This window comes from Ictidomys tridecemlineatus, chromosome 6 (assembly GCF_052094955.1).
Source record: "Ictidomys tridecemlineatus isolate mIctTri1 chromosome 6, mIctTri1.hap1, whole genome shotgun sequence".
Classification (NCBI taxonomy): domain Eukaryota; kingdom Metazoa; phylum Chordata; class Mammalia; order Rodentia; family Sciuridae; genus Ictidomys; species Ictidomys tridecemlineatus.
Genome location: NC_135482.1, coordinates 27585037 through 27605073, shown reverse-complemented (window position 1 = coordinate 27605073; position 20037 = coordinate 27585037). Strand labels below are relative to the sequence as shown.

The 20037-nt window shown below is 34.0% G+C and overlaps 1 long non-coding RNA gene across 1 annotated transcript in view; it reads left to right on the top strand.

Moving 5' to 3' along the window:
* Positions 1 to 6497: 6497 nt before the first annotated feature.
* Positions 6498 to 20037, top strand: part of LOC120888144 (uncharacterized) — a 113230-nt gene continuing 99690 nt past the window's right edge. The window contains exon 1 of the long non-coding RNA XR_005731638.2: positions 6498 to 6723. This is a non-coding gene — a long non-coding RNA (uncharacterized LOC120888144). The remainder of the gene's footprint in view (positions 6724 to 20037) is intronic.

The window sequence follows — 20037 nt, the reverse complement described above, 5'->3', positions numbered from 1 at the left end:
TTTTAATAATGTAACAAGCAGTCTTCAACATTCTAAAAATATAGACAGGTAAGGTATATTCATTCCTCTTTCTCAAGGAAATGAGTTTGGGATGCAAATATGAAGTATGATTTTCAACCAAGAATACTGTCAAGGGTATATTTTGCTTCATAAAGCATGGAAGAGAAGCTTCCAATGTAACCTGGATATTTCAGGAAAAGTCTCTTAGAACAAATGATGTTTTACATTTTCATAGTGATATTGATTTTGTTATCAGCAATCACTTGAGATTTATTTTGTAAGCCATCTCATTTTACAAAATTATTGTATGAACAAAGAGATGATACCACTTGTTTTTCTATTTCAGAGGGAATTACTTCTTATGTGATGTGCATATTTCAACATGATATTTGAAAAAATGAGAATGGAGAGGGAGAATTGCTAAGGGAATGAATTCTTGTCTACCTAGGTTTCCACATGCACTTGATAAAAGAAGACAGGAAAAGGCCCCTGTATAAATGATTACACATTTTAAGCCATTTTACTTTTGTTTAATTCTATTGTGACATTTTTATACATGCAATAGTAAAGGCAGCTCAACAATGACATTATTCATCAAAAAATACCATTGTATCTAAATCTCAAAATCACTGGAAAATATTGCCTTTAAAAAATAAAGTCTAACATATGGGTTAATCATTAAAGGGACAATTGAGAAATTTTGTACCAATTATTACCCATGATATCCATGATATCAAAGTTAGCTGAGAAGAAAGCAATTGCCTTTAGTCCTACATACAAAACCTTTCACTTTTCCTTGGTTACAATGTTAATGATATTCTCAATGACCATTCTGTACTTGTATTTCCCAACATGTTTTCAACTTCTGTGCTCAAGAAGACAGAGTAAATCAAATATGAACCAACTGTCCTCTGAAGTCTTCATCTACAGACATTAATAGCATAGTTCTTAACTTTCTTTCCTCTAGTACCTCATGTCCTATTCAGACCAACTCCACCAGTTTGGACTTTCTACTCCCTTTCTACTCCTGGAACTCTGCATCTGACTTATTTCCTCTTTTTGCAGAATCTTCACGCTTTCTTTTTCTCTTTTGACTATTTGCATTTTACATCTTTTTCATTCTGACAAAAATCAACAACAAAAACCACTTAACCTTAAAAATATGCCTCTGTCTACAGTTCACTGTCTTCCCTTACATTCTCAGAAAGCTTATCTATTTTTGTAATCTCTACTTCCCCTCATCCAGTCATTTTTCGCCCACCACAATATGGCTTAAGTCCTCATTTACTGCCATGTTGCCAAACTCCAAATAAAAATGAAGCTCTTGAGTTTGGCATTATTGATATTTTTTTCCATTATTTTTTTTCTCTCCTTAAAACATTAATTACCTGGGTTTCAAAACAGCTTACATTAACCATTCTAGTGGAGACCCAACCCTTCTTTGAGCGTTTGAATTCATATGTATCATCTGTATCTGCTGAGCTATAAGAATAATCTACACAAAATGTAAGTCTTACCATATGAATCCTCTGACAGAGTGACTTTAAATGCTAATTGTGTAGAGACGTCCTATCATCTAAAGAGCTAAATCCTAACACCTTAAAATGGAAAGTCACGTCTCCCTCAATTTGACCTGGACTCTCTCAGTCTCAGCTCTTTGTTTTTCTCATATTTCTCATTACTAACTTTTGGTGCCCCAGATTTTCATCATTGACCTATTATTTTCTTCAGTCAACTATTTCCTGATCAATCTTATCACTTTATGGTTTCACCTGTCTTCTAATTACTTCATTGTCAATTCAAATTCACCATGTCAGAAAATGAAATAGTCTCCTGCCATGTAATTACGTTTCTTTTAATTTACTCACATTTTTTCACTCAAATTTTCATCAAGGTTGATTACTTTTATAACAAACAAATTCCCTTGAAGTCAATTAAATTTAATCAGATCAATACTGGACCTTCTAAGCTTTGTGTCTTAGTCATTCAGTGATGCCTGCTTCTTCCATGCTAAAATCTTGGAGTGCTACTTAAAACCCTATGTATCCAGATGAAGAAAGAAGAGTAACTTTAGAGCATGCCTAAAAATGTTTTTAGTGGGCCCAAACCAGAAGTATTAAGCAACATTTTAAAAACCATATTGTACTGGCCAGTACATGATTATAAGGCCAAGCTAATTGCAAGGAAGGATGAAAAATGAGAGTCTTTCCATAAGTTTTGGAAGAAAAGTAAAGGACTCTGTTGAGCACACAGCTTCATCTCACTATAATTGCTAGACAGCAAATGTTTTTTCCTATTTGCTCTTCTAAATAAATCTCAAATCTATTACCACCTCTCTCCTTATCCCATTCTCATCAGTCAGACATCATCGTTTCTTGGAAGAACCACTGTAATGCTCTTCAAAAGGCAGACCTTGTCTTCTGGTGTAATTCCTCTGCTCTATTATCTACACAACTGCAGGAATAATCAAAGTAAAATACAAATTGTATATATCAGGCACTCCTGATTCAATCCATCCAGTAACCATCATTCACAGGGTATAAATGCCATAGTGTGCAAATATGAGATTTTCTGGACATGAACCCCACCTATTTCATCAGCCTTACCTCTGATCACACGTTGTTTTTCACTTTGTTCTCAAAGGAGAGTAAAACATTCCATCCAGTGTCTTTGTTCATTCTATTTCTTCCTCTTAATTCCATAACCCTTTGGGATAAATAAATTTCCTCTCATTAAAACTTGCATAATCTCTGGTACCTGTGCTGATTGCTGATTCACTTTTACATCAATCTGTGTAAATGACTAAATAATTCATTAAACTATGAGAACTTAAAAACAAAGCCTGTGTCTTACCCTTCCTTCCCAGCTCTCATAGATCATACATATTAATCACCTACAAATATTTGCCAAATGATTACATTTGTCCTAAATAGAGACCCCTGTTAAATCTCAGTTCCGGGCTTTGTCCCTCATGCCCTACCTATGTCTTACCTTTCCTTTCCATGGGACTACTTCCAGACTTTGCTTGGTTCACTGGTTGGAGTTTTGTTTTACATGGTCTGGTAGCAAAATAATAATTACTGTTCTCTTAAATGTCCCACTTTTACACCCTGTCCATATGATGGGATATTCTAATCCTACGTGAACTTTACATGACACCTAGGCACGAAGCCCCTCCAAGCTTTCTAGAAGTTTCTTCTTACCAAATCAGTTTCTTGTAATTCATGCCCACCTTGTAGAATATATTTCTGCTGGCTTCTTTCTTGTTCATCCAACCTCAGATACTTCTTTGCACTCATTCAAATAAGCAATAACTGTCTTGCAACTAAGCCTGTTTTATATTCCAACAATAGATACTTAAAAGATGTGCATCTGTACCACGCAGTGGGATCAAGTGTATAGCCATGATAATCATACTAAACAATACAAAGAAATTCAATTGGAGCAAGGAAAGAATATGGGCAGTGAACTAAATGGAATTTCCTGTTCTTCAGTGTATTGTAAAACCATCCATGGTAATTATGATCTGTACTTTACAAAGCAGCCAAAAAAAATCTATTGAGGAGGAAAGCATGGTCTACTTATTCTTCCTTCATTGAATTTTGGTCTCATTTCAAATTGATAAAGCCAAAGTGTCTTCCAATATCTTGATTGATAGCTTTCAAATTTGCATTCAACACTAAGTATATTAGTTGTACTGTAATTGTACTCACAAAGAGTACATCAATTTTCATTAACTAGTGCCAATGAATTATGTCAAATTATTGAGAAGAAGAACACAAGTGTATAGCTTAAAATGCCAGGATGTTTCAATAAGTTCCTTTTATATGTTAAAAACATTGAACTGCTTAATTTGAAGTATAACAACACTTTTCTTAATATGAAAATGGAGAAAAGAAAGCACTAAAATATATAAATTTTGAGATACTTTGGAAAACTCTTATTTACTTTGTGTTTTATTGAAGAGAACACTTGTAGGCTTCATTGGAGGGATTTTTTCTTTGTCTAATAGACAAAAAACTAATTAAAATCATATAAATATATGATTACATATATGCACATTCATAAAAAATTAATATTTGGTTAAATGTAATATGTACATGTTGACAAAATAGAATTTCCATTAACTCAAAAGACAACAAATCCATTTCCTAGGCTAAGCATTATAGTTTGGCCAGTCTTGCTACAGACCCTAATATTGGCTATTCATCTCTGTCAATTATCTTTATAAATACTATCTTTTCCAGGATTTATGAGTAGAACAATTAAAATCTAAATGAAGCTAGGTGCATTAATTTTGCCTCATACAACATACATCACTAAAGATAAATAGCCCTTCTTGAATTAATTGGGAAAACAGAATATAAGAGAAAGTTTGCTGATAGAGTCTATATTCAAACATCTTACTGCATTAAAAATAACCCTGGTGTGAGGAAATGATTAATCAATGCCACTGTTTTTGCATCTCAAATGATCCTGAGTTCAGGCCATATTCCATCATTGTCTATTTCTGAACCCTGTAAACACACACATATACCCTGAAGTAAAGGTTTTTTGAAGGTAATTGCTCAGAACTCAGAGAACATAAACTTGAATAAATTGTTTATGACTGGCTAATATAAGAACATTTACATTTCACCTATATAAAATATAACAGGTAAGCTAGAACTAGTTGAGGTTCTTGAAGTTTCTTTGAGCTCTGAAGTTTCCAAGGAAAAAGAAGAAAGGTAGAAAGAGTGCTTTATCTCCAAAGGTTTGATCCTGAAGAAGATGGAGAGGAGAAAGAGTGTAGGAAGTAGTTCTGGGAGCTTCCATGAGAAAAGCAAGTGATAGCTTCAAATAAAGAAATTAGCAAAGAATTGTGAATATTATCACTATTCCTATTGAGGTTAAAAGTGTATTAACAAACCTTCATAAAATTTTTCAGCGTATGGTCGAGGTAGCATCTGCTCTGTTAAAGCTTCTCAGGTCTCTCAACATAGTCGCAGAGATATTGATTTTCTGTGTTCTTCTATAACTGTCCTATTTTATGAGCATCTTTCTTATCACTAGATTGAACTCAAATTATATTAAATTTCTGTCATATAGAATCTAAAATCCTTGAGGGCAGGGACTGTGTCCTTCTCACCCTTACATCCCTTTCTCTAACATTACCACCACTGTCCTGGTACATAGCACCATGGGAACATTCAATACACACATGGTGTTTGAATGGTGAAGACACAAATGAATATATGTGTCAGACTGAGGAGAGAGTGGGGAGCCAAAAGAAGTAGGTGTTGCTAATTCAAATTCTTAGTAGGTTCCCAAGGCAACAAAATTGTAGCAATTAAAAAATATTGTATTAAAAAAACTATAAGATGAGCTACTGGAATGATGATAAACAAAAGTCAATGCAACAATTGGTCACAGAGAGAGAAGAGATAATGGAGAATTAAATTCCCTGGCTCAAGGGTGGGCCTTTTTCAATTCCATTATATGGTAACACAGGGAGATTTGGGATTCTATTACTATATGTGTCAACTTCAAAGAAGAGTCAAAGATCTTTTTAGTCAGGCATCGCTCAATACCTGAGATACAGTTCTGAGTAATGTGACCTTGGGTAATTTTATCAGTGCCAATCAGAGAGGGTATAAGCACAGCTGAGATAGTATAGTCTACTCCATGTGTGGGCTCAATGGTATAGTGTATTGTTCAGGCTACAAATCTGTACAGTGTGTTACTCTTTAAATATTGTAGACCATTGTGAAATAGTGGTAATCATTTGTGTTTCCAAACATCGAAAAGATTCAGTCAAAATATTATATAAAGGATAAAAAAGAGTTTCATCTGCATAAGATGTTTACCAAGCATAGATTTTGTAGCCCTGAAAGTTGCTCTGAGGGGATGGTGGGGGGGATGTGAAGATAACACTGTGCATTTAGACTATATTAAAATTATTTTAAAAGTCCTTCAACAATTAATTAATCTTTATTTGTTGTAACATTTTGCTTTGTAAACTTTAAAATTTTTATTGATTAAAAGTAAATAAATGACAGCAGAATGCATTACAATTTTTATTACATGTATACATCAAATATTTTAACTCTTGTAATATCATTTAGCTTAAACTACAAGCAAATTGTACAACAGTACAAAAATGTTTTTCTTTTTTTTTTTTTCAATATATAGTGTTAGCGTCCCGCCCCAATCCCTCCACAAATCTGGAACAGAGGCAACCAGCATTTTAATCATCTCTGAAATGACTGACAGCATGAGTCAGTACTTCAGGAATTTCAGTTTCATCCCAGGTAGGATGCTATTTGAATATTGCAAGCCAAAGTAGAAGAATATTCAATCCATTTCCCAAGCTATTGAATTCAGAAGCATGCTAACAATGGCTTATATATAATTATTTTAAGTCTTCCATTATATCCTCTCTAGTTTCTTCTCCTAGGAGTACTCTGACGGCACAGAAAGAATCCGTTCAGGTGTCAAGATCTCAGTAGTTCAAATGTTCCTGTCATTTCCCTGTTACTTGGATCCCTTCTGCTGAGTGACTGCAGCCTACTACATTTCCCACAAGGCTTTGTGACTTTTGTTCCACCCAGCCAGCTTTGTTTCCCACCCTCCCTAGAATCTGACAGGCCAGAGAAAAATCTGATTTCAAAGAGATGCTTACACTCTGTTCTGATGCCATCTAGGAATGTAAATTCTCAATGTCACACTGCTAAGTGGAGAAAGGTAAGAAAAAAATGTTACAGGTCTTTATCTTTTTTTAATGTTTTAAAATATTTTAAAGAGACAGAAATGTTTTATTTTTAGAAATGTCTTTGTCACTTATTTTTTGGCTCCATCTTTGCAAATCAAAGTGCAATATATTTTTTGAACGATAACTCTGGAATGTGTTCTCCAAATGTGACACCAGTAAGACTGTAAAGAATATTGAGGGGAATCCTCCATACGCCTGCAAGGACTGTGAACCCCACTACATGGATCTGAACATAAATCTTGCACAAAAGGAAAAACAAACTCTAAGGAAAAAATTAAGCTGCTATCTTGCCTGACTGATATGCCAGGATAGCAATGCAAAGACAAATAGATACATTTAAGTGAGGCTAGAGATTTAATTTCTTCACAACTGTCATCAGAAAGTATGTGTTAAGTTTCTCTTCTGAAGTCATTTCCTGATAAAAAATTATTTTCACACATTGTACATAGGAATTAATATTTTAGACAAAAATATATTATTTTTTAATTAGCTACAGCAAAATTAATCACTGTTAATAGCAAGTTTTTTTGAAAACTAAATCTGAATAATCCTTTTTTCCAACTAATGTAGATTGTGGTTCTATTTTAAATATATGCACTTGAAGATTATGCTTGCTTCTTTATTGCCTGGGGTTGATATAAAACTGCTATATTGCAATATACCATGTATGTGGTTAACCTAGTTGCAAACCATTAAACAATTATTTAGTAATTAGCAGTGTTTCTCTGAAAGGAATGAGATGCATGCATCATTTATTTTTAATGCAGATTTGCATAATTAGAGTAATATGCAATTTGATCTACAAATTAAATGCAAAATACTTAATCTACACCAGAAAGTTGTGCTCTGAAGTTGTATAACTGTCCATGTGTGGTCATTTACCTTTTACTCCCTTCTCCCAAAGTATAAGGAAGTAATCCCATAAAGAACACTTAGAAAAAAGGGAATGGTAAGAAACAATGAAAGCTACAAAGAAGCCCTGAGTTGGTCAATAGAGTCCCACATCTCCAGGCAAGTTGAAAAACCAAATTTGTATCCTACCTGCTTTCTCTGGTCTATGCCTTTGATAATGTGCATAATTAACAAAATAGTCCTAAGTTGCAAAAAAAAAAAAAGAAGAAGAAGTTTATATGCCTAGATTATTGAAAAAGTTGGTAGTAGAGTATGTCTAAAAAGTCAAGAGATAGCTTTTTCCAACTTTTAATTAGAGAATCTTACAATCTATCTTAATAAAGATTCATGTACCTGGCAAGAGATCAGAGTAATATACACTTAATAGTCTTTTTTCTATTTAGCTTCAATGTGCTATAAGAAGAAATCTTACCACTTTATTCAGAATTTTATCATTTCATTCTACTCAAGAATTTAGCACTGTCTACATTATCAGACCCAACTTTCATAGATTTGTCAAGGCCTTCACATGCTAGCCCTTACTTCTATGAAAACCAAAAACAAAACCAAAAGATAGTGATGATGGTGACACAAATAATAGTGCTAATAATTTCCCTAGATATTGCATTTAACATCTCACACCATCCCATCTAATTCACCTGGGTTAAAAAATAATTGAGAAAATCAGGTCAGTCAGAGGTAATCAAATATGATCAAGTGTTAGGTTTCATAGGATCAAATTTAACCAAATCCAAGGTTATGTGTTATGAAGCTGAGTTCTTAACACTCCATCATCTTTAAAACATCACAATATTCCAAAATTGTGAAAAATCTCAAAAGCTTACTTATCTCTTCTCCCTCTAAACTAATCAGAACAAATGTATCTACATATTTAATATAGATTTAGTTGCTTTTGTCTTTGTGTCCTACTTCCTTCTGTTTCCTCTCTAAAAGTGCATACCTTGTCATGTAGTTAAATATATTTTCTCTTTCAAAGCATGAGTTACATGCCTGCCATCTCAGTCCCCTGCTGTTCCACCCCACATGCATACCTCAGACTGAATTCATTTGTATTCCCATGATGCCTAGCACAGAGATATAAAGATAATTATCTCCCAATAAATGTATTTCCTGAAAGCATTAATAGTAAAGACACAAATAATTCATTGTAAAACAAAGAATGCTGTTAGGAACACTTGATTTCTTGTTACAAAGGGTTAGTCTGCTGCCAGACATATTTCCTATGCCAGATTTTCCACCAGCAACACAATTTTCAAAAAGATTTTCATTCACTTTCAGAGTGTCCTTGGTCTATATCCAAATTCTTTCTTAAGAGCTTCCAAATTTAATTCTAATTTCAAGAGCTCCTGCAGAATACCAGCAGGATAAAGCAAGAGCAGAAATTCACCTTGCCTGGAAATGGAACCCATTTTAATCAGGAAGCCACAAAGGGGCGGGGGGGCTGTCCTGAGGTTGCTGCTTTATCAGGAGCAGCCAAATCCAGCTCTCTCCTTATTTCTCCTAACATTCCTCTGGGTTCCCCTCGGGCTTGGGTCTGTCCCCACCCCTGAGTGTAGTCTTGGCTTGGCTATGATACTAAATGAGAGTCCTTCTTGAGAAGGTTGTGGATTCATTATAGTTCCAGTCAAGTTTACTGAACAGTATTTCAATATCTTTGCCAAAATCCTAAACTCATAACACTCAACTCCTGTTTTGGCTCTCTGGCTATTACTGAAAGGGCACGCATGACTGAGCTGGGGATGAGGAGGTCTGCTCTGGTCCATACACTGGTTGGCTGGGTAGCTCAGTGCCATTTTTTTGTATCAGCTAATAATGGGCATGTAACTATCACTTTAAGGATGCCAGCTTAGATTGATTGCATAATTACATTTGTAGAAAAGATAGCATAGGATAGTGATTGAATGGACTATGGAGTCAGACTGTAAGTTCAAGTCTCATCTGTGGCACCCACAAAATGTCTGACCTTGGATCACTTATTTAACTTCTTGATATCTCAGTTCTCAGTTATAAAAAGAGGATAGTAGTAGATCTTCTTCGTAAGTTTTTCAGTGGAAATTAAATTGAGTTAATATATGTCTAGAATGTAAAACAAAACAGGTATTCAACAATATAGTTAATGTTGTTTAATTGATGCTTGATGAGTGAGTAAATAAACTGATAACTTTTTGTGTAATAGTTCTTTTTACTCAAATCCTTTCTCACTGAAACAGAAAATTCATGAAAGGCAAATGGTTGTTATTACTCATATTTATACATACCCTGAACTTTACAAGAGGATGAAGCACTAAATGTGCATAGTAACTGCTATGTGGATCAGTAGAGGGTAAGGAAGGAAAGATTTAAAAGTTGTAGATGTCCAAAAAGTAATGAGAGGACTATTATTTTGGTAGATATGTACCCTGACCCATTAATGTTGAAGTTACACCCATGGCAATGGCTGTCCTTGAAGTGGAAAGAGAAATTCTGAATCAAGTCATAAAGTTCTTAGAACAGAAAACATATGAACCAAACTATGACATTGGAATGGAGATTGGTTATATGGCTCTCATGGGTCCCATATGAGAAGGGGTTCCCCTCCCAGGAAGGATTTTTTTGTGAAGAGGAAGTTATGTTGTTTGGTAATAATTATGGAAACAAAGGGAAGCCAACATTTTTCATACAGTATGATGTGTGAAGTATCTATTTCAGATGACTACCTATTTTTTTCTTTTCTCAAATGTATTAAAACAATTTTTAAAATAGAACTCTAGATTTCTTCCATTTCTTTCACAAAAAAATATGTGAAATAATAACAACAGTACTAATGGGCTGATCATACACCCCTGGAGTTCATGTTGAAGTATTATCATCCAGTTAGAAACGTTAATATGAGGTCATTAGCGTATCACCAATCTAATATGACTGACGTCCATAGAAAAAGAGGAAATTTGACAAAAAATTAGAGGATGAAAACTAAGAGAAGACACAGGGGGGAATAGATAGTTATGTTTACTTTATGTCTGAGATAGGTCTCAGAAGCTGTCAACTCCATTGGCATCTTGATCTTGGATTTCGTAGACTTCTCTAAGATTTATTCAGAAGTAAAATCAACCTTACTCTCCAGACCATAACACACAACTATCCCATAAAGATGGCTGCAGAAGAGAGAGACAGTGGATCTTTCTCATTTCTTCTGTAAAGTCAGATATGACAAAGAAGAGAAATTAAGTGTATCTATCCAAAGGGGCATTTCATTCTCCCTGTGGTCAATCAGACTACAAAGCCAACGTGTCTATGCACAGGGAATGGATGAACTGGCAAGAGAAGAGATAATGTTGAACCTGTCTGCTTTCTTAGCAATTGGCGAAGCAGAGCAGGGCTGTGGCTGTTTTCCATGGGTTGGCATCCCATAGGGCAGCTGGACTTTAGCATGTTTGCTTGAATTCAGTACATTTGATACCAGCTGTAAGAGGCTGAGGTGTGTGTTGCTGGTGGTAGAAGATGAAGCAACAAAAGAGGCAGCATTAGAGTTACATCCCCCAAATATGAGGTTCTATAGTTAGAGGGCTCATAATTGCCACGTGAAAGCTTCATACCAAAGCCTGATAATATACAGAATTTGGATGCCCACCACCCAGAAGATACCAGCTGCCAAGCAATATTTGCCAGAAAAGTGACAACAAATCCAAGTTGGGAAAGATGAAACCTATTTCTTTGCCTCTTGTTTCCAACAATTTGAATGAGCTTGTAGTGAGTATAGGAAAAAAAGGAGAGCTATAGGGCTATGAATCAGATATAAGATAGGAGCTTTAAACTATAACCTTAAGAGAGAAAATGATCAGAAAATTAAGAATGCTTTCCAGTAAAGTTTTAAGAAGCCAAAACTGAATTAAACAGAAAACAGATCAGAGAAAAACAGCATTTTTATACCACAGATACAAGACTACTTAACATACTACTACAGTTTATTAGTTTATTATGTTCATTCCATAGGACTCCATTGTTACCCATGTATCCACATTCTTTAAGAACAGTGTCTTCCCCTAATAGAGTAGGGTGATCAAAGCATTTTGCATTTTAGGTGACAGTTGTGAATACTGGAAAAATAGAGGGAGAAGTCAGCTTTCATACTCTAAGAATATTCAGGTTAAAACCCCAGTATTCATGAACATGATGGGCTTCTTCTACTCCTGTGGTCAACTGTCTATTCAAAGTCCCAAATGAAGTTTACAGTAGTCTCTGTTGGTTTGGAGACTTCAGTCTTCTGTGTTGAAACTGGACTGAAATGAAGAGTAAATAAATCTTGAAAACAACTGTGCTCAGGTAGTTAAAAGGAGGTTCTATCATATCAAGATACTTCTTCCTTACAGTGGTGATCAGTGGAGCATTCTGAGGAAGGAAAAAATCAAGTTGCTGTCTTACATAAATATCATCAAAGATGCCAGACAATTATATCTCTATCTATCTATCTATCTATCTATCTATCTATCTATCTATGCACCTTCCAGATGGTTCAATATTTGTTTAATGAAGAGACTTCACCTGATGGTAGAAATGTGAGGGAAAATGTAAAAAGGGCACATGGATAAGGTAGTGGTAGAGACTGGTGGCTACCTTAAGAGAGTATGACATCAAGGGAAGAACACTCAGCAGTCCTGATAGGAACCAGGGAATCTTTACTCATTCTGCAGAGACATCTATAGCCAGTCACTGGACACCAACTCCAGAACATCCAACCAAGAGAGGTGACACCAAAGGCCAGTTAAGCAAAAGGTACTTGCCTCCCTCTCCTCTTCCTCAGCATTTTGAATTTCCTCATTCTTGCATAAAAATGGTTCTGACTAGTGAAAAAATATGAGGGAAGAACCTGTGGAAGTAATTAATATTTCACTCAGTTTTTCAACCCAATTTTTTTTATTGATTTGTATTAATTTTACAGAATGGTGAGTTTCATTGCGGGATATTGTTACATTCATGAAACGTAATTTGATTGATTTCTCTCCACAATACCTCCCTATCTCCTTCTACCTATTTATCCAAAATCTTTAGATGAAAAAAAAAAATTTGCAGTGCTAAATTCAACTCTCTCTCTCTCTCTCCATATATATATATATATATATATATATATATATATAATCAAAGTTTGCAGTTGAGATATATATATATATATATATATATATATATATATATATATATATATATCTCAACTGCAAACTTTGATTTCTCAAGCTGGTATTTATAAGATAACTTTTACCTTTATTTTTAATGGCTTTCAGTGTTTATTTTTTTTTCAATAATCCCTTTTAAGTGTTATATAGAAGTATAGACAGATAAATGAAAGCGAGGTTTCTTTTCTTCTCAGAACTGTCCTGTTTTCTTCTCAGAACAATCCGAATGCTACAATTTGGGGTGAATGACAGTATGTGTACTGACGTGACTGGCAAACAGAGAAAGGACTCTGAGATAAGGCTTCTATACAGAGCCTTCATAATGGAGGAAAATATACTCAGTTCTGGTATCAGGAAATTCCCATTTCAATTTCGTTTACATTTTACTTAGCATATAGTCTGTCTTCTCAGTTAAATAAAATAAAGAGGTAGGTTTGGAGAACTTCTAGAATACTTTCCAAATATGAGCATCTAACACTATTATTGATTGAAAGAAGGACCTCATTGATGAGCAGATAATTCTTCAATTCATTGTAATGTTCCTTTAAAGTGCATTGTATTTCACAATGAAATGCAAAGTTGTATCAAAATAGAGTGAGACCTAAAACTAAATATAATATTTTAAAGTTTTATAGGACAGTACATTACAAAGCTGTGACTAAAACAAAATTCCATGATGGCAAGAACTTATTCTTTATATTACTCTATTGGCAGTGTGCAGTGCATAGTGACAAAAAAATAATCAAGTGATTATTGGCTGAAAGAAAATGAATTTTTAAAGTGAAAAAAAAAAGTTTTTTAAAAAAATTTAAAAACACCTTTCAGCTTTCTATGATCCTATGCCATTTCCACCCTACAAGGGTCCAGGCTAATACAGACACCATGCTAAAAGTTCCAGAGCAGTCTCTGACCCAGAGTTTAGACAGCAAGACACAAGGCCAAGGCACCCTGCTCCAGGATTGACCAATAAATTCATATATTGAAGTCTAAATCTTCTTTAGTTTATTTTGTTCTCCTTACTGGAGTTTAAACCCAGAAACCCTCTATCACACAGTCACACACCAAGACCTTTTTTATTTGGAGAAGAATCTCATTAAATTGCTGAGGCTGGCCTTAATCTTGTGATCCTCCTGCCTCAGCTTCCTGAGTCACTGGGATTAAAGGTGTGTACCACCATGCCCAGCCCCACTCATTTTTGATACCAGTCTGCATAGGACCATCTAATCTCAGTGCTGAACAGTAGGTATTAACTAAAGCTGATACTGTTTTGCTGACAATTAGCCTGTAAATCCTATTTCAGTGTTTTCTGCCACTTTACTGTTATAAGTACAGTAAGAATCGGGTATCTGCCTAAAATATTGCCTTGTGTTCTAATATAAAAGAGCCTCTGGCTTCCACCAGGTCCCCATAGTGGACCTAAGTGTATTTTTCCGATTCTCATAATTATAAAGAATTCCTTTACTTAAATTCAAATTCAAAGGCACTGTCCATTATCAGCATTTTCCTTCATACACTATCCATCTTCTCTACCTAGAATTCTAAATAGTGCACACTAGATTTCCCACGCTGTTCCTTAGTTTTGAAGCTACTTTGTATATTCCCCTTGCTGCCTTGCTCCTCTGATGGAAACTGCACTTACGAATGGCCCTGACATGCACACTTGCCTGAAACTTCCTTGGCTTGGTATAAATAAATCCTCATCTCTGCCAAGTTGTTCTGAGTTATAATAATAAGACATTGATTTCACCTATGGAAGCACTGTTTTCCATTTTGTATACATAAGAACATAGTCTGACAAGAATAATAAGTAAGTATTTAGTGTCTAAATTTTAAAATTAGCCACTTTTCTAAGTGCCATTATAGAAATTTGAATTTTGCCACAAAGAAGTTTTGCATCGTACTATTTTTGAAACATATCAAGAAAGAAAAGTTAGATTCACCCCTAATCTTACTCTTTAAAAAATTATCATAAAAAGAATTTGTCTTCACTTTTCCAACTCTACTTCCCAGTGAAAATAATTGTTTGTATTTACTGAGTGCTTACCATGTTCCAAAAATTCTTCCATACTCTCAGAATACAAAAGTGAAAAAATAAATGATATGCCTTTATGGAGCTTATATTTCAATGGAAAACATAAAAGCAAAAGAAAATTGAGTGAAAAAATAATGGGAAGTCATAGGCAGAAAAATCCTGTGAAGCAGGAATTGCAAATGTTGGGGAAATACATACTGGTGTATTAGGTTGAGTGAGCAGGGAATATTTATAGAGGAATTAGTAAATCAATCTATGCAGATCTTTAAAAAGGAAGGAAGATGCGAGATCAGGATCCATAACTTTGAGTGGGAAATGTGATTAGCATGTGTAAGGACAGCAAGAAGACTTGTGTGTAGAGGGAAATGATCAAATTTCCAGATAAATGTGGCCCACCAGTGGTATAATATCAATAATGAAAAGTAATGTGTTTTTTATAGACCAAAAAAATACATATCTTCCCTTAGTTTTAGAAGGTTGTTTGGGGCATGTTTGTAGAAAGAATGGGGAAAAGGTGAATCAGTGAGACCTCTAAACTTTGCAGTAATTCAGGCCAGCCATGAGTGCTAGCAGAGTGATTTATTTTGGGAAAGAATTTGAAGGTGAAGCCAACAGGATTTGGTAATAACTTAGATTTGTGGTCTGGAACAAAGAAGGAATTTCAGAATGTCTCCAAATATTAAAAAACAAGGAATAGGAAAGATACAGTTGTCATAAAGTAAGATACAGGAAGACTGTTGGAAAAGTTTGGAATGATGTTAGAATCAGGAGTTCAACTTGAGGCCTGGTAATTTGAGATGATTATAGGTCACTCATATGGAGATGTAAGTAGGCTGTGGAATATAAATTTCGAGTCAAGAAAAAGATGCGGAATGCAGATGTAAATTTGAGGGTCATCAACATATAGATGGTTTTTAAAAACAGAATGAATGAAGTCACCCAAGAATAGACTGTAGATGAGATGAGAACAGATCCAAGAACCAAGCTATCACTGACCTGAAGTTTAAAGGGCTAGAGAACAGAGCTACCAGCAAAAGAAAAGAGGAATAAGAAGCTTGATAAGTAAGAAGAAAACTAGGTGAATATGTTGCCTGAGGCTCAGGGTAATAAAAATATACAATATTTATATATGCATATATATATATAGGTGAGATACTTCTACTTTATAAAACTGGAACATACTACACCTAAATATACTACACCTAAATATCTAAAAGCAGTTTTTAAAAATTAAGCACTCTGGAAGAGATCTTTGTATATTTGTAAGATTGAAGATATTTCAGTTTTAACTGTTTGAAAAATATTTGCAATACCTTTTCTATTTTCAACTTTTTTAATAAAAGTAAAATATCATGAGTAAACTTTTAAAAGTATGCAGCACAATGAAAATGTTGGCTTTGTGTGGGGGGCAGGTATATGTTTAATTCTTTTTTTTTTATTGCTTTTGTTTGTTTTTTTGCAGTGCTAGGACCTCTGTACAGGGTAGGTAAGTGCTCTGCTACTGAGCTCCATCACCAGCTCTGATTGTGTATTTAGAGGAGTAAAGTAGTCAGCAAAAATTCTCTTCATAAGATTAATAAATAAAAATAAAATAAGGGAGTAGGAACCAAATAGGAAAAAATTTCATATTGCTCTCACCACTTTGCCATCTCTATGTAAATATCAGCAGGTGCAATTCTCTTTCATTAGGATGAAGAAGTAATCATTGAATAGAGCAAAACTTTTTATGAAATAATATTGTGAAGACAGCTGACAGTTTCTGCTCATTTTTTTTTTTTACAGATAAAAAGTTCTGTTTTTTTTTTTTTTTTTTTTCAGTTGACAAAGACAAATTCTATGGCATTTCTTTCAAATCACCTATATAAGAGCTCAATGAGCTTGGAGAGATGAAAAATAAACAATTTAACAGTAGTTACCCATGTGCTACTATTAGCACATGTAAGACAGCAACAATATGGTGTATTATTTCACTCCAGCTGGATAAACAATGAAAGAATTGATGGCGTTCTGTTAGAAGTGAGGAATAGACCATCCTCCAAAGATTGATCTCAAAGCCCCTCAGATTTTTCTCATATGAGGGCACATCTTAAACATTAAATTAGTTATCCCACAAGACATTTCCTGTATGTAATACAGAGACACATTTCCTGAATGCTGACTGCATACTGAAAGCTGTAATGGACAGTTTGTACTTTGTGTATTGTTTCAGATTATTGACTTGTACTCTGTTTTCAGTGTTTGGCATTTTAGATTTTTTATGTAAATTTTAATTATCATTTAATGTGAAGTTGAGAGAAGGCACAGTATCCTACAGAATGCCTGCCTATGAAGTGAAGAGGTTTTGAGGCTTATCTGAAATCAAAGTCACTACTACTGGTTGCTGACTCTATATGCCCATATTTCCTCTAAAACACTGTAACAGTTATTAGATTGGGCTGTAAAAATTTGAGAGTATATTGAAAACACATAAAAAAGCACTCTCATAGAGAAAGACAAGGTCATAGCTGTAAAGAACCCAGAGTCTTAACTTTTATAATAGTCTACTCTGAGTTCTTAAATAAAACTATACTGTTCCAGCTCTATAAAATTTAAAAGGCAATGGGAATCAGGGAAAATCCCTATTTAAACTTTCAAGTGATTTCCAAATTTTGCCATTTTCATATTGTGTTCTGAATCCAATTATAAATAATTAGCTAAATATACTAATCAGAGAACAGAATTTTGAGTTCAAAATAAAGAAGTCTCTTAGGTCCATCACCAACTATGTAAATGTTGATCATTAATCACAAAATGGTGAGTCTTAAGAGCCCTTAAAAACCAATTAGAACAATGGCTCAAACTACATCTTCTTTTGTTAAATTTGAAAATGCAGTGCACCCTTCCCCCACTGAAAATGGTAATTACTCCATGGGGTATTTCACACACTTTATTAATAATCACTGGAACATTTTTTAAAATTAAATCTAGCAAAGAAGTCATCAAATTCTGATATACCTAATTTAAATCAGTAACTATAAGAAGAGAATATTAAATATGTAATAATGAACTATATCCTAGACATTTTGACCTCCATGAAAGGGAATGAAATTGAACAAACTATTTTATATTCATGTGTGAATATGACATAATGAATCCCATTATTATGTATAACTATAAGGTACCTATACATTTTTAGTTAAATTATTTAGATTAACCCCTTGATTTTAGACATGATCAAAGTCATGATGAGGTGTGCTATCTTGTCAAATGCTTCACTACTTACAAGTGGAGAGTTCAAGGCCATATAGGCTGTCCAGTTTTGCAGTTCATCAAAAGAGTGTCTGTTGGCATTACTTCCTAGATTTATATTGTCCAATTAAGATTCTACACTATTCCGGTTTCCTTTTGTATACTATATCAGTTGAGATTGCTGTTAGATGCTCTGCTGTCTTTATCTTCTAACTTTTATCTCCAAGATTTCAAAGTGTTGTTTCAACTCTTAAGTATTGAGACTTAACTTAGGCATGCAGCAAGAAGGTGAAGTATAATAAATCATTTTATACCTATTAACCTAGAAATATATCATTCAACTACCCCTCAACAACCCCTTACTGAAAAGGAGTTAAGAAGAATATTTGTTTATCAAGAAACATTGCAATCTCAAAGAAAATCCAATGCACTTCTGAATACCTACCATGAAGTAGATTGTGAACAACTAGCAGGATCTGGCTCATAGCCATACCCATGGTTGTGGTATGAATGGATAGTTGCACCAATTGTCAAGTGCAGCTCCATTAACCAGATACATTACTATGTCAACTTTAAGTTATAAAACTTTTTTTCATATCTTTATTTTCCCAGTGTCTTAATCCATTTTGTGTTTCTGTAACAGAACACAGTGAATCATAATGAGAAGAATTTAATTTAATTACAATTCTGGACTTTGGGAATTCCAAGGTCAGGGCACCTTATCTGGTAAGAGCCTTCTTGCTATGACAGATGATGGGAGAGAAAGGGGTAGTGCCATAAAACCTGCTTGTGAGTCTATAGACCTCTTGACCCAACCACTTCAACCACAATTCAAACTCAATTTCAACATGAATCTTGAAGGGATGAGCATTTAAATCACAGCACCTACTTTATAATCCTTTTAGCACTTAGTATGTTTTCATTTTAAACTCAAATTTCTACTGGTAATCTATTTTGGTTTCTTTTCAAATATTAAAAATTGATAAATGGTATTCTATAATGAGGTAATCATTTTTTAAATTACACATTCTTGTCTAGTTGTGACCCATTTGAGTTGGCCATATGTAATGATATATGAATTATGAATCTACATAGTATCTTGAAAAATCTTTCTAAAACTGGAAGGCAAGATACAATGTAACTCATCTAAAATTTCTTCATTAAAATCATACATGTGTACAGCTCCGAGTGCACTCTATTTTGCAAGTCAGAAATGTTATTTTTCAAATACATATATTTCCAACAAGAAATTAAAGGCATTCAGGTCTATTTTAGTTTTAAAAGGAATTTTCTTTTTAACCTATCCTATAATATTGTTTTTCTCATATGATTGACAGATATTGAGTATTAAAATGGTGGAACATCCTGTGGAAAGTGTATGGACTCCAGTGATTCTGTTTCAAAATAAGTACACATTCATGCCTTAAGGAACAACTGGATTTCAGATTATGGCTAACATTTTATTTTGAAATTTAAAAATGCTTAATGAGAACTTATGACTGAACAGAAAACAAAGGGGGATTAAATTATTTCCAAGAATTTGCCTCAAAATGTTTTTAATATATAAAAGAGCACAAAAAAAATATCATCAATGACCTCAAAAATAGCTTCCTGGAATATTCTTTTTGCAAAAAGACTTCCATTTATTTCATCACTATCATATACCTAATTATTTCTAAAAATTTAAGAGATAGTGTTCCAGAATAGAAGGCATAAGAAAAAATAATATTACTTAAATTATGTTAAAATTATATCTAAAAGAGATAACTGTTCCTGTTCAAGGTATGACGTATAATATTATAAAATTGGCCATATATGATATATGAATTATGAATCTACATAGTATCTTGAAAAATCTTTCTAAAACTGGAAAGCAAGATATAATGTAACTCATATAATCCATTTATTTTATCTATTTGAGATATTCTCTCTCCCCAGAATAACCCAGTCCTTCTGGCACTTCCCCC